General features: G+C 39.9%; 1 long non-coding RNA gene across 1 annotated transcript in view; it reads left to right on the top strand.

Moving 5' to 3' along the window:
• LOC139182720 (uncharacterized) overlaps positions 1-12250 on the top strand; it is a 70041-nt gene extending 57791 nt beyond the window's left edge. The window contains exons 3-4 of the long non-coding RNA XR_011566253.1: positions 9912-10011; positions 10415-12250. This is a non-coding gene — a long non-coding RNA (uncharacterized lncRNA). The remainder of the gene's footprint in view (positions 1-9911; positions 10012-10414) is intronic.
• Positions 12251-13932: the final 1682 nt, after the last annotated feature.

Below are 13932 nucleotides of genomic sequence, written 5' to 3'. Positions count from 1 at the left end.
CAAATAAAGTTATGAAGGATGAAAGAAGGTCATGCCTGTCCTCTCATAATTTGATTCTCTTCATCCCCTGCTCTCTTACACCAATATATAACTTAAGGGCCACAAACATCCTTCATGGTCAGAATGCACTTTGTCCTGAATTAGTCAACAATCTGGTTGCAAGAAACAGAAACCCAGGCTTCCCTGGTGACTCAGTGGTAAAGAATCTGCCTGCCAGTCCAGGAGACACTGGTTTGATCCCTGATCCAGGAAGATCCCACATGCCATGGAGCAACTAAATCTGGGCGCCACAACTACTCAGCCTATGCTCTAGAACCTGGGTAGGGCCCGCATGCCCTAAACCCAGTGCTCGCTAACAAGAGAGAGACCACCACAATGAGAAACCTGCACACCACAGCTAGAGAGTAGTCCTCACTCTCTGCAACTGGAGAGAGCCCATGCAGTAAAAAAAAGACCCAGCACAGCCAAAAATAAAGAAATAAGTAAATCATTTTCTTTAAAAAATAAACAGAAACCCAAGTCAAACCAGCTACAAACAAACAAATAAATAAACAAGGATGAAAGAAAAAAGGAAAGATGGAAGGAAGGAGTAAGATTACTATTTATCAGTTTATTTTTATTTGGTTCATGTGAAAGGAAGTCCAGGAGGAGTGGACCTCAAAGGATTACAGAGACTTAGCAATGCAGTTATATCTCTGTCTCTGTTTCTCTCTCTTTCTCTGTCCACTTGCTTCACCTCTCTGTTCTGTTTACGTTATCTCTTACTGCAGATGGGCTTGCCCTACCTTGCTGTGGGGAAGAAGAAAAGCATGATTCAGACCATTACTGGTTGTATCATCTCAGTCTAGTGATAACAACCTCTTTCCCCAAGCCTGATATAAAGTCCCAGGGAAAAGACTCTAATTGGCTCAGCTTGGTGCACAGACACATTTCTAGCCAATCCCTGTGGCCAAGTAGATGGAACTACGTTGGTCAAGTCTGGATCTCAGGTTCAGCAGGCTGAAGACTGGTTTGGCAACCCATGAAATCTGCAAGAAGGGGTGGATCATTGCTCCCAAATGAAATAATATACAGTACTGGAGGAAGATAGGGGAGGAGATGCTGCATAGACACAACTGACAGGTATCCATTCAAGATCCTTTGTGTTTCAAGGTTTTGTTTTCAAATAAATGTTTCTTTCAGAGACAGAGACTTTTACAGTTGCAAAGAAAAAAACTCTTTGTTGGTAGAAAGAGGAGAAAATGTGCAGGAGGGAGGAGCTAGGGGAATAAGGTTGTTATTAAAACTCTTTTGGAAAGTATATCATCTCTTTGACTTCAGGTATTTATCTGTGGGAGTATGACTCTCATATTTTCTTCTAGAGCCTTTAATCTCAGTATCTAAGCCTCAGGGGGTAAGAGTAGCACCTACCTTGTAGTACTTCTATGAGAAATAGATGAATTAATGCAAGTAAAATATGTAGTGTAATACCTAATCATGGAAAGCTATTTTTACAAATAGAAATGTAATTTCTGTTTACTTATATAGCACCGATTTCCCCACTACACATTGAGGGCTCTTGGTTGCAAATAGTTGCAACTCTCTGCTTAGGATTCTTTTTCTGGCCCAGAGAGACTCATTTGGACAACGAATGCCCCCCATATCAACTCTCAACTGACAGGAGTTAGTGGATAAATACTCCAGCTTCCTCATTCCTCAGTGAAACAACTCTGAGTTCCCCAGCATGACTGCACTCCAACTGATTCATCTGAGAACATACCCCTTTTTTGGCTTCTTTTCCTTCCATCTGACTACTTTCACTCCCCTAATGGTGTTTTCTGGAATCGCCTCCTAAATAAACTACTTGCACTTGAATTCTAATATTAGGATCTGCCCCTGGGGAATCTAAACTTTGAAAAAAAAAGTTTTTGAAAGAAAATGCACCACAATGTTCTGCATCATTATTCTGTGACTAGTGGGATTACAAAATATAAATTATAAATCCTTTTGTCATCTATATCTAAAACATTTTTTCACAAATATGAACATGGATAGCAACTGATTATTGAAACATTCTAAAACATTACACTTACTTTTAGTTTCTTCAAAACCTGAGCAGCTTTTCCTTCTGTTAATAATTCTAACTCTATGTAACTAAGTCTTTTTTTACACCTACTTTTTACACTCACTAAGTCCATGCCCAGCCCTATGCCTTTACTCATACTTTATCTAACACTTTCTATTACCTCTTCAACAAGCCCCCACTCCCAATTCATTCCAGTCCATAAGCCATTTTGTGTCCATTTATTCTACGTATTACTTAATTGACGTTATTAGCTCTTCCCATACTTTGCATCATTTTAAAGAGATACATGTAAAATACTGCTTTTCTATAGGCCTCTCAACTTTCTAGAATATTTGGATCAGAAATAGAACTACTTTCAACACAAAAATGGTGTTAGATCAATTCAAGATAAAATACTCCCTCCCCAATTATTTATGATAATATCTGAGCTGCATCTGCTGTTTCAGTCTTTAACAAAGAAGCTGTTTTACAGAACCACAGCAATGGGGGAAGAGAAGGAAAGAACAGAAGCTGGCTCTGATGCACTCATTCCACCATCCATAAATGATCTTTTCATGAGGACACAGCCGATAAGGAGAGAAAGAAAGACAAAAAGCATTCTTGACTGTGGAATGGAATAGCAGCTCCCCCTCTGTGTCTGATTCAGTTGCTCAGAATGGCTTTCTTATGGCTGCGCCTCTTGTGAATTATGAGTCTCTCTCCCTTTCTCTTCCCCCCAGGCTTCATATTAAAGACAAGACGCAGCTGCCAGGGCCTCCAGAGATTTCCCAGCAGTCTACTATGGTGAAATAAAATACCATGTTATGCTGGAAAACTAGCCAGTCCTTTTTTCACATGGGCTGTGCTATCTCATGGCCTGGATAAAGGATTCCAGGCCTGGACACTTACTACTTTTTCTGAGATTTGTGGGATGACCTTCTAGACGACAATACTCAATCTTTTTGTGCTTCAGCTTCCTAGCATGATATTTATAATTACCTCCTAAAGAGACTATATACATTTGTATACCATTGGAGCAACGATTTTACTTTCAAGGAGGGAGAGGTTCTGTGGCCCTGTTGCCACAGATGATTTGGGACTTTGATAGGCTTGCAATCTTCTTTATTTGCATCTTTTGTGTCATTGCTACCAGAAGGATTGCATTATATAAATGGGCTGAGGTTTATACATAATGATTGGTTGAACTGCTTCTGATATTTCAATCTTAGCTTTATCTGCCCAGAGGAAAATGGATCCAGCTAAAATAGGTTTGTAACCTTACATGGAGTATGCTAGTGAAATGTTGGAATATGCTGGTGAAATCAAACTGGAGACTATCTTTAGTTAAACAGTTAAAACCCTATCACAGACTGAGGCTGAAAGTAAACATGATGCCCCATGTTTTTCTCATATCCTGATTTCAGTCTTTAAATAATAGAATAGACTTCAAATCCCAGCAAAGGCTGGGGTAAGCCTATAGACAAGGAGAAGGAAGAATGTGAGAAATTACTGAGTTGTTGTTGATGACAGTAGCTCTCCAAGTGTGGACAGACAGTCCTCCATGCACATTCCTTTCTCCCTCTTCTGTTTCACCCTGCTTATTAGCTAGCAAATAGAATCAATAAACACCCTTCCTCTTGTATATACTTTGTTTTCAGAAGGTTTTAATAGATTAAAATCATCAGGTGCAAAGTATTGAATTTCTTTCTAACCTCTTTGTGGGGTGTACATGGAAGAATAGGTAAGGATCCAGTTAGTCATACGAAGGTTAATTTTTAATATGCAATTGGATAAATAGGTCCCTTTGGAAGTACCCAAGGAAAATCAGAAAGTAGTTCAGTTTACCAACTGAGGGGCAAAGATGGAATCTTAATCATTTTTCTATCTTTTTGTAGTGCATGTTCAGTCACTTTAGTCGTGTCCGACTCTGCAACCACGTGGATTGTAGTCCACCAGTCTGCTCTGTCCATGAGATTTTCCTGGCAAGAGTACTGGAGTGGGTTGCCACTTTTTTCTCCAGGGGATCTTCCCGACCCAGGGATTTTGTAATTAGTGTTCAATAAATATAGTTGGGTTGGATTTTTTTAGTTTTTAAAAAATGTTTGTTCATTTGGCTGTGCCAGGTCTGAGTTGTGGCATGCAAACTCTTAGTTGTGCCATATGAGAACTAGGTCCCTGACCAGGGATTCGACCTGGGCCCCTAGCACTGGGAGTGCAGAGTCTTAGCCACTAGATCACCAGGGAAGTCCCTGGGGTTGAATTATTAAATTGAAATTATCCATGCCTATCTTGAAGAACATCATCTGCAAGGAAATATTTTATTAAATGCAATGAATATATAAACTATACCTTGAACTTTTCTCCTTTTCAGTTGTGAGGTTAAAATGCTTTCCAAGTATAACTTATTAATTTTTCAAGTTGTAACTATCTCTAAGGAAGGAAATTAACATCATTCCATTTTACAGATGTGAGAACTGAAGTGGGAACGTGCTCTGGCCAGCATGAGTCAGTGAGTCAGAGTCAGAATAGAATGATGTGAAAATGGGTTCAGAGGGAACAGAAATGAAGCCTATCATCTACTTTGAGGTACCTTTCTCTCTCTTTCCCCTCTGACTGTGTAACAACTTGGGAAGGCCTAGCATTGCCTTCTGGTACAATGGGATAAACTTTCTCCTGCCCATCAGAGGGGTAGGGCAAGGAGGAAAATCTTTGGACTCAGTCAGGACAGAGCCTCTGTATAGTTCCCCACTATAGACCCCCCATCCACCCCATACACTCTGAGGCCTACCTAACTTGACACTTGGCTTGGCCCTAGTGAACCCTGGTCAAGTGAAAGAATGCATGAATAGAAGCCTTGTGACTCCAATTCAGGCATTTGAACCATTGAATCAGTATATTTAAAAACGGCACAGTCATCCCCTCTAAAAGCCGTCTAACATCATTTATTTTTAACTGTCCCTGCAAAAACAGCAATGAGAATCTCTCCAGATGTCATATAGGCCCATATACATTAGATTCTAGTGATACCCTTTTTTAATAAACAGATACCTAAGTAAATAAATAAACACAAATACCATATATGAGGAAGGGTCTTCAACACAGTGTGAAGTGAGAAAGTTTTAAAGCAGTCCATTCACTGGGCTACATGCTTTTAAATGCATTATCTCATTTGATCCTCACAAAAATCTGAGATAGGTGTTCTTTTTTGCTCCTTTTTATAGAGACAGAAACTAAGATGGAGAAGATAAGTAACTTTCCCAGAATCACACAGCTTGAAAATGAAGATTTAAAACCAAATCTGTTTGAATCTAGAGCCTGGCATCTTACTGCCTCTCTCTGGTTCTTACCCCGATGCTGGCTTTTTGAATCCTCTCTTCCTTCTCTTCTGTCCCTTTTTTCTCAATTTCTGTATCTGTCTGTTCTCTCTCTCTCCTCTCTCTTTTCTTTCTCTCTTTCTCTCCTGCCACATATGATAAATAGCTTTCTTCACATTCTCCAAAGGGTCCATGATTTAGGAAAGTTTCATTGCCAGAGAGTGTTGCCAGGCCCAGATTCACAGGCCCAGCAGGATGTCTACAATTCCAGCCACCAGGCCATTGCATCAGGTCATTGCCCAGCTGCTGAGCACACCCCAGACTCACAGACGCTGCCTGGGCTGGGGCTGTTCATGCGTTTTGTCACTGGGATTTGAAAATGGCAATTATTAACTTTAGAAGCAGTGTTCAGAAATGGCTGCCACTTAGATTTTGTCAACTAGTTTGTATGAACATGGGTTATCAATATAAATAATTTGCATCAGAGATTTGCTTGGGTTCTCCTGTAGAGACCCTCTTCATGCTCCAGAAATTATGAACATCAAAAGATTATCCAAGCAGCAGTGGCATGTCTTGCAGAGAGCTCTCCAATACAGGTGTGCCTCAGGTCACGTCCTCGTGTCTCAACCCTTCTGCTCTCAGTGATGGGGGCTAGACTATCCTTGACAGAGATGAAAACAGCCCAGCATGGAACTTGGACCCCAGTAGCAAGGATTTTTCAAATGTTCACAAGGATAACAATAAAGGATAGAACACAACCTAATAGTACCCTTTCAGAGCAATGGATAAGGAGTAGTAATGATTTCTTTAAAGAGAGAAAATCCCTAAGTTGTGTGTGATGTTCTTTTTTTTTTTTTTTAAGAGGTTGGAGAAAAGAGGAAACCATAGAGCATACTCTGAGATGGGCAGCCTTCCAAACATCACAATTACTTCTGTGGAAAAGCAGAGCTAAGACTGAGAGGGTAAAAGTCCAGAAAGTCAATGGCCGGGCTGGATTTGAAACTTGTTTTGTGCATCTGGAGATAAAGAAGTCAAGGGGCCAAGGAAAGAATAGAGTTAATGACCCACATGGTAGTCAACGAGTGATCCTGGAGCGGTGGCTGCTACTATGGGAAGAGTACAGAGGCTGAGAATTGGAGAATCAACCACTAACATGGAAGGGTCCTTGGGCTGAGACCTTTCCATGGTTTATTTTGTTTTACTATAAATCATTTACTTAATACACTGTAGTTCTTAGGATAGTACACTCTGTATTAATTTATGACCATTATCGAGTTGAAAGAGAAAACACAAAATTTGTATACGAAAGAAAATATGTCTCAAATTGTTTTCTTTAGATCCAGGACTGAATGTAGGAAATGAATGCCAAGACTCATTATTTAAGGGTTGCCTAAACTCTAACAGTTTTCGAATGATCTTAAATCCCAGTCAAATTGGCAATGGAGTAGTTTAACCTCCCCCCCCAAAAAAAAAACCATCCTACTTTTTGTAAATGTCTATCCATCCTAACTTTAAAATATTCTCAAACATTTTGGAAGAACGCAGAGTTAGGGAGTTCAGTAGCTTGGTGAGAGAGTTGTAAGAACTTGACCCTCTTCAATACATGTTCATCAAAAACTCAATTTTTTCAGTAGAACATTTATTCTTCTAATTCATTTTCCACTTGCAATCCTATCTCTTAGATGGGATGTTTCAAGGAATGATTTAAAAAAAAAAAAGAAAGCCATAATGCAACCATTTCTCTGAAAAAGAAGTTTGTACTACATTTGCTCTTTATCTGATTGCAATTATCTTTCTCCAAAAAAATCTTGCTAGAACTTGCAAAGTTCTATAGAAATTGGTATGAAGTAGTCAGGCAATGGCAAGTACAAGAGTGAAAGAAAATAGCAAGTTCTGATTTTGAAAAGTATTTACATAGATTCCAGTGCATTCCAAACACATAAAGAATAAACTTAGTAGGGAAAGGCATTCCATGCCCAAAGCTGAATCTTTGAAACTGGGATCTGAGAAAAAGAAACACTTCATGTTACTGCTAAGCATAGAGAAACAGACCAGATATTATAGGCCTAAATGAAGTGTTCCTGGAAGATTCGTGAGAGAGAAGGACAAACATCCACCAAGTAGATACTTCTCATAAGGACATGCTTTGCAATTTAAGCATTTTTGAACTTGCAATGGAATTTTAAAGCCATCCAGAAACAACAGATGTTTGAACGCAAATGATCCAACGTCTTGATGCCAAAATTAGGGCTCTGATGAGGAACATTAGAATTGTAACATATGAAGAACTACTTCAGGAACTCTTCTCCAGGGGAACAGTTGAAAGAGATTTATTCTGTGACTTGCTGACCCATCCTTAATCTGTGCCCGTTTATACTCTAAGTGATAAATATTTCTGTCAAATGGAAACAAATTAAAATGCAAGTCTCTTTCTTGAATTATGAAACTGGGAGGAAGACTCATCTAAACTTTTACATATGAAGACTAATAATAGGATATGGTTGAACATACACAGCACAGAATTATCTAGATAATTTAGTAGTTGTAAGCAGCAAGTCAGATATTTCAAACAAGCCCACAAAAACTGGCCAATATCAACTCCCACCAACAATAAATAAGCAGACTTCACTTTGCAAGGTAACTTTTTCCCCCAGATTAACTAGGTCACAGATAAATGCCAAATCTCTGCTTTTATTTAGTTTTAAGGATATATTGAGGTTTTTGTATAATGCTAAAGCAAGATAGTTGTTTTCTCATAGGCTTGTCAGATCAACTTTTCCCCCACCTCTCTCTGTTAAACAAGTAAATGCAACTTAGACATCAAATCCCCTTATTCAATTTTCAAAGAAACTTTTTGTACATCCCACTTATCAACTCTACTTCCCAACAAGGTAGAAAGATTCATTGGTTTCCAGGAGGATGTTAGCATATTTCTTATTTCAACCACATAGATACTCTAAAATAGCTCCTGTGAGGAGACAGTGGCAGTATGGTCATGGTTCTAAAACGGAGCCAGGAGCTCAAACTGAAACTGCATTTTAAAAATAGCATAGCAGCTATGATTATAATTTAGCTCCACAGCATGTAAGCGTGGTATGAACAGGAAACGGGAATACATCTTCTGAGCCTGATAAGATTCTCTAATGTAAGACATATGCTCTGTTTCTTAGCTGGAGAACTAGACCCAGCCAGAAAGAAGAAAAGCATATATGTTTATCTTTAACCCAAAGATTAAACCTATCAACCTTGGAAGACTTTTTGAATTACTGCTGAATTAAGTGATGAAGTCAAAAATTGTGCAGCATAGATTTCAAATGCAAAAAAGAAAAAATATTTCTAGAAAACTGAAGATTTGAAGTAACTTCCAGAGGAAAATTAATTAAGTGAGCTATGCATCCCAAGACTGTTATCTCAGTGTAGCCTCCACAGGGCAGAGACACTCCTTAGAGAAATCAGTGCTAATCAAGGGGACACTCCTGACAAAAGAATCTCCATTGTTTATAAAAGGCCAAAGATGAATTCACTAAGGAGCGCGTGTTTTAAAAACATTCTACAATATCAATAATTATTCCTAATTCTACTTATGACAAATAGAAACATGGCAAAATGCCCTTGAGATTGCTCTTCCATTCTAGGAAGGAACTGATGGTTTCAACATATATTTCCAGGTTAGCGTTGTAGAGAAAATATAAGATAAAGAAAGCAACATTACTCAGCAGTTGATACATGACAGTACATCAAAGTACATATGGACTTACTACATCACCCAAGCTTATAGTCAACATTAGGAACAGTGAAAAGGAGCTGATACCAATGCCTATCATCAAAATACAAAATTTGATTTATTACCCTTTGATGCAAATTGTAGTAAAGAAAACCTATAACAGCTGGAAAAGAAACAAACAAACAAAAAGTAGTTTCTAGGCTCTATTACTTTACAAGCAGAAGGCTAGGGAAATTTGTCTGGTTATTCAGAATAAGCATGAATTTGCTCATTAAACAAAAATGTATCAAGTGCTTCCTTTGCATGAGGCACTGTTGTAGTTGCCAGGGATCTAGCAGTAAGAAAGACAGCGAAGGAGCTTACATTCCAGTAGAAGTCATTCAATAAATATATAAACAAGAGACTGTGAAGGGTAATGAGTGCTGTTAAGGGAACGAAAGGGTGATGTGTAGAGAAAAACAAAATAGGTGGGGACTATTTTAAGTAGGATGGTCAAACAAAGGTTTGCTTGAGTGGAGACTTGAATAAAGAGAAGCCAAATGGGTATATACAGGAGAATGTTCTAAGGGTAGAGGCAAAGCTAGTGCCAAAGGTCCTAAGGTCAGAACAAAGTTTAACTTCTTCAAGGAAACGAATTTACTGAGGTCAAAATGTGGTGCTTGATAGGGAGATGGGAAGAGAGGTGGTTGGGAAGGCAATAAGGGGTCAGATTGTACAGGACCTGTTGTTGTACCTTGGTAAGAGGTTAGAATTTCATTTAAAGAACAGTGAAAAGTCACTGGAGAATTTTATGTGACCTTGATTTATTTTTAATTATAAAATATTTCAGGTATCCGAGAATGTATGGATAACAAGAGAATGAATATCTCAAGAAATCAGACTCTGTTGAAATCCCCCCCTTTTGAACCTAATCCTCTCTCTCTTTAAAGGTAACTCCTATTCTGAATTTTATGTTTACAATTCTCATGCATGTTTTGTGCTTTTACCACACACACACACACACACACACACACACACACACACACTCATACATATCCATAAACAATATATATAACACTGCCTTGGTTTTTTAAAAAACTTAATGTGTAATTGGCTTTGCATGTTTTCAAACTTTACATGAATGGCACCATACTGTATCAATTCTATGACTTGCTCTTTTTCCCCTCTGTTATATTTTTTTTGAGATTTGCTCATTCACATAGAGTTCTTCTTATTCATTTATATTTACAATTGTTAGTATTCTCTTATATTAAAATACTGCAATTTATTCATCCTTTGGCTGAGGGGCATTTATGTTGTCTTTAATGTTTCTATTCATATCTCCCTGAGCAGGTAGCGGAATATAGAGAGACAAGAGTGGAAACGTGTAAACCAGTTGAAAGACTCTTCAGAGTGCAGCAGAAAGCCAGCGGTGGCTACAGTTAAGGTAACAGCAACTGAAATGAAGAGACAAGGAGAAATTTGGTATATATTTTGGAAATGCAGCTGATTGGACTTTCACATAGATTTAATAGGAAGGTGGAGTTGCAGAGAGAAGGTAAGAAATCGAGGAATAATCCTAACTTTTGGTCTTAAGCTATTTTTGAGGCATCTAAAGGCCCAAATCTTAGAACTTCATAAGGTAACATGTGATGTGATATCTTCCTTCTCTAGTGCCTTGAAATGTACACAATTTTGTTGAATGAATAAATAATGGAGTTTATAATTGGTTCTCTATGGTACATTGAGATTATATTGAGATTTACTTACACGGCAATCTATAATATTTTCAGGTAAAATGAAATGAATTGGGGTTTTGTTAAAATAATCAAAGGGGGGCTATTTGTATTTGAGGGTTTTTAGTAAAACAAGATTGACTCTATATTAAACATTTTTTTAAGCTGAGTGATGGGTATATGGGAATTGCACTTTTGTAAATGTTTGAAAATTATCATGATAAAAAGTTTAAGAACAGGTAAGAAAAAAATTTTAACTGTTTTCTCATCAAGATGAGAGTTGTCTCAATATGGCTCTTCAAATAAACATCCTAATACATAATAACCACTCCTCGTAAGAACGTTGTCCAAGAATTCAGGAAGTCCAGGCAAAGTTAATAACCTTTTGAGATTTATGAACTCCTTTGAGAATTTGATGAAATATGTGAGCACTTTTCCCAGGAAAAAAAAAAAAACCACAGATACACAATTTTGCATAAATATATCAGGTTGCTCTTTACTTTTTTTAAAAGCTGTTGTCATAAACCAGGTTAAGAAATCCAAATAGATTCAGGAAAAGACCTCACTGAAGTTCTGACTTTAGGACTACAAGTTCTCAGGTAATTTGTTAAGATGGAATTTTGTCCTATTAGTTTTTTTAACGTTCAGCTTTCCACACTTGGTGCTTACATTCCTACCTAGAGTTTGTGGTTGGATGATTGAAGTTTGAGTCTTGTCTTTGTCACTTTCAAGCTATATGATCCTGGAAAAATCACTTAACCTTTCTAAGTTTCAGCTTCTCTGAAATAACACCAAGTGTTACTGGTGATAAAAATGAGCTAATATAATGGAAAGTCCTTTGTAAGATTTAAAGAGCACTATCAGTTCAATTCAGTTCAGTTCAGTCGCTCAGTCGTGTCCGACTCTGCGACCCCATGAATTGGTGGTAAAAATTTATGCTTCTTATGTGCCAAGAACTCTTCTAAACATTTTAAGTACTATTATTAACCTCATTTTTACACATGAAGAAACTGAGACACAAAGAAATTAAGTAACATGCCTAGTGTCATATGGCTCATCAGGAGTTGAGTTAGAATTTGAGCCCAGTCAATCCGACTCTCCTCTCGGCTATTCCTGCGCCGTCGCAGCCTGGCACTCTGGGCCGCTGCCCCTGACCTCGGACGTGGGGTAGCTCCTCTTGGTCGCCGCCCCTCGGGCATGGGGTCCTCCCGGCTTCTGCCCCTGACCTCGGACGTGGGGTAGCTCCTCTCGGCCGCTAAGCGCTAAGTGCGCCGGTCGCAGCCGCCCGCGCTAAGGAGCTACCCCACGTCCGAGGTCAGGGCGGCAGCCGAGAGGAGCTACCCGCTCCGAGGTTAGGGGCTGCGGCCGGGAGGACCTACCCCACTCCCGAGGCCAGGGGCGGCGGCCGGGAGGACCTACCCCACTCCCGAGGCCAGGGGCGGCGGCCGGGAGGACCTACCCCACTCCCGAGGCCAGGGGCGGCGGCGGGGAGGACCTACCCCACTCCCGAGGCCAGGGGCGGCGGCCGGGAGGACCTACCCCACTCCCGAGGCCAGGGGCGGCGGCCGGGAGGACCTACCCCACGCCCGAGGCCAGGCGCGGCAGCCTGGAGGAGCAACCCCACCTCCAAGGAGCGGTGGCTGCGCGGGCGCAGGAGGGCCTAGAGGAGCTATTCCACGTTCAAGGTCAGAAGGGGCGGCGGTGAGGAGATACCAGATAAGGAGCAGCGGTGGGGTATCTCTTCACGGCTGCTCCAGCAAAGCGCAAGAATGAAGCAGGGCAAAGACTAATAGAGTTTTGCCAAGAAAATGTAAAAAGTTAACAGACCCATGACTCAAGCTTTGTCGGTCAGAAAATGTCACCCAGAGAAATGGTATGCAAGTGATTTTTAAAAGACCAGAATTCCCCATAGAACTTTAATGATTAATTTCTTTTGTTGTGAGATTTCACATTCAGAGCTAGGATCTGAGTCAAAGCACAAATTTCCAGGTAAAACACAAGGATCTGGGAAAAGTCAGCCAGCATGGAGTTGTTCCTGGTTGCTTTTCTTGTGGTTTATCTTCTGGATATCGATGAATCTTCAGCCACCTATGTGATCATCACATACACATCACAAATACAAAGCACTCCCCAAAATTCCAGTGTCACAAACATCCTTGTGGAAATTATGCCCTCCAGTTTTTGCTTCTTATCTTCATTTTTCTAAAATGAAATAAAATATCCTTATCTGTTCACAGACATTTAGACTCCTAAGTGGTATGACTGACAATACTCTTAAATATTTCCCAATTTGAGTGGACAGAGGCAAAACAAGGCAGGAGAATTGAGGTTGGACAGTTAAAACTAAAGATGTCCCACTGTAGAAGAACCATTTGAATCTCTACAGCCATGAAATTAAAAGATGCTTACTCCTTGGAAGAAAAGTTATGACCAACCTAGATGGCATATTGAAAAGCAGAGACATTATTTTGCCAACAAAGGTCCGGCTAGTCAAGGCTATGGTTTTTCCTGTAGTCATGTATGGATGTGAGGGTTGGACTGTGAAGAAAGCTGAGTGCCAAAGAATAGATGCTTTTGAACTGTGGTGTTGGAGAAGACTCTTGAGAGTCCCTTGGACTGCAAGGAGATCCAACTAGTCCATTCTGAAGGAGATCAGCCCTGGGATTTCTTTGGAGGGAATGATGCTGAAGCTGAAACTCCAGTACTTTGGCCACTTCATGCGAAGAGTTGACTCATTGGAAAAGACTCTGATGCTGGGAGGGATTGGGGGCAGGAGGAGAAGGGGACGACAGAGGGTGAGATGGCTGGATGGCATCACTGACTCAATGGACGTGAGTCTGAGTGAACTCCAGGAGTTGGTGATGGACCGGGAGGCCTGGCGTGCTGCGATTCATGGGGTCGCAAAGAGTCGGACATGACTGAGTGACTGAACTGAACTGAACTGAATCTGACTCTAGAGTGTACATTCTTAATCTTTAAACTGTGAATTTTAGTATTGTTCACCCTGTATATAACACCCCTCCACTGCTCCATGATATTATATTATGCTCATCAGATGAATACTATCAACCTAGGACTGAGAAAGAAACTGTAATTCAAAGTAGCAGCCAAATTCCAAGGGGAAAAATGATGCCA

This window comes from Bos indicus, chromosome 4 (genome assembly GCF_029378745.1).
Source record: "Bos indicus isolate NIAB-ARS_2022 breed Sahiwal x Tharparkar chromosome 4, NIAB-ARS_B.indTharparkar_mat_pri_1.0, whole genome shotgun sequence".
NCBI classification, from domain to species: Eukaryota; Metazoa; Chordata; class Mammalia; order Artiodactyla; family Bovidae; genus Bos; species Bos indicus.
Note: the sequence above shows the minus strand (reverse complement) of the source record. Positions and strands in the feature narration are given on the sequence as shown.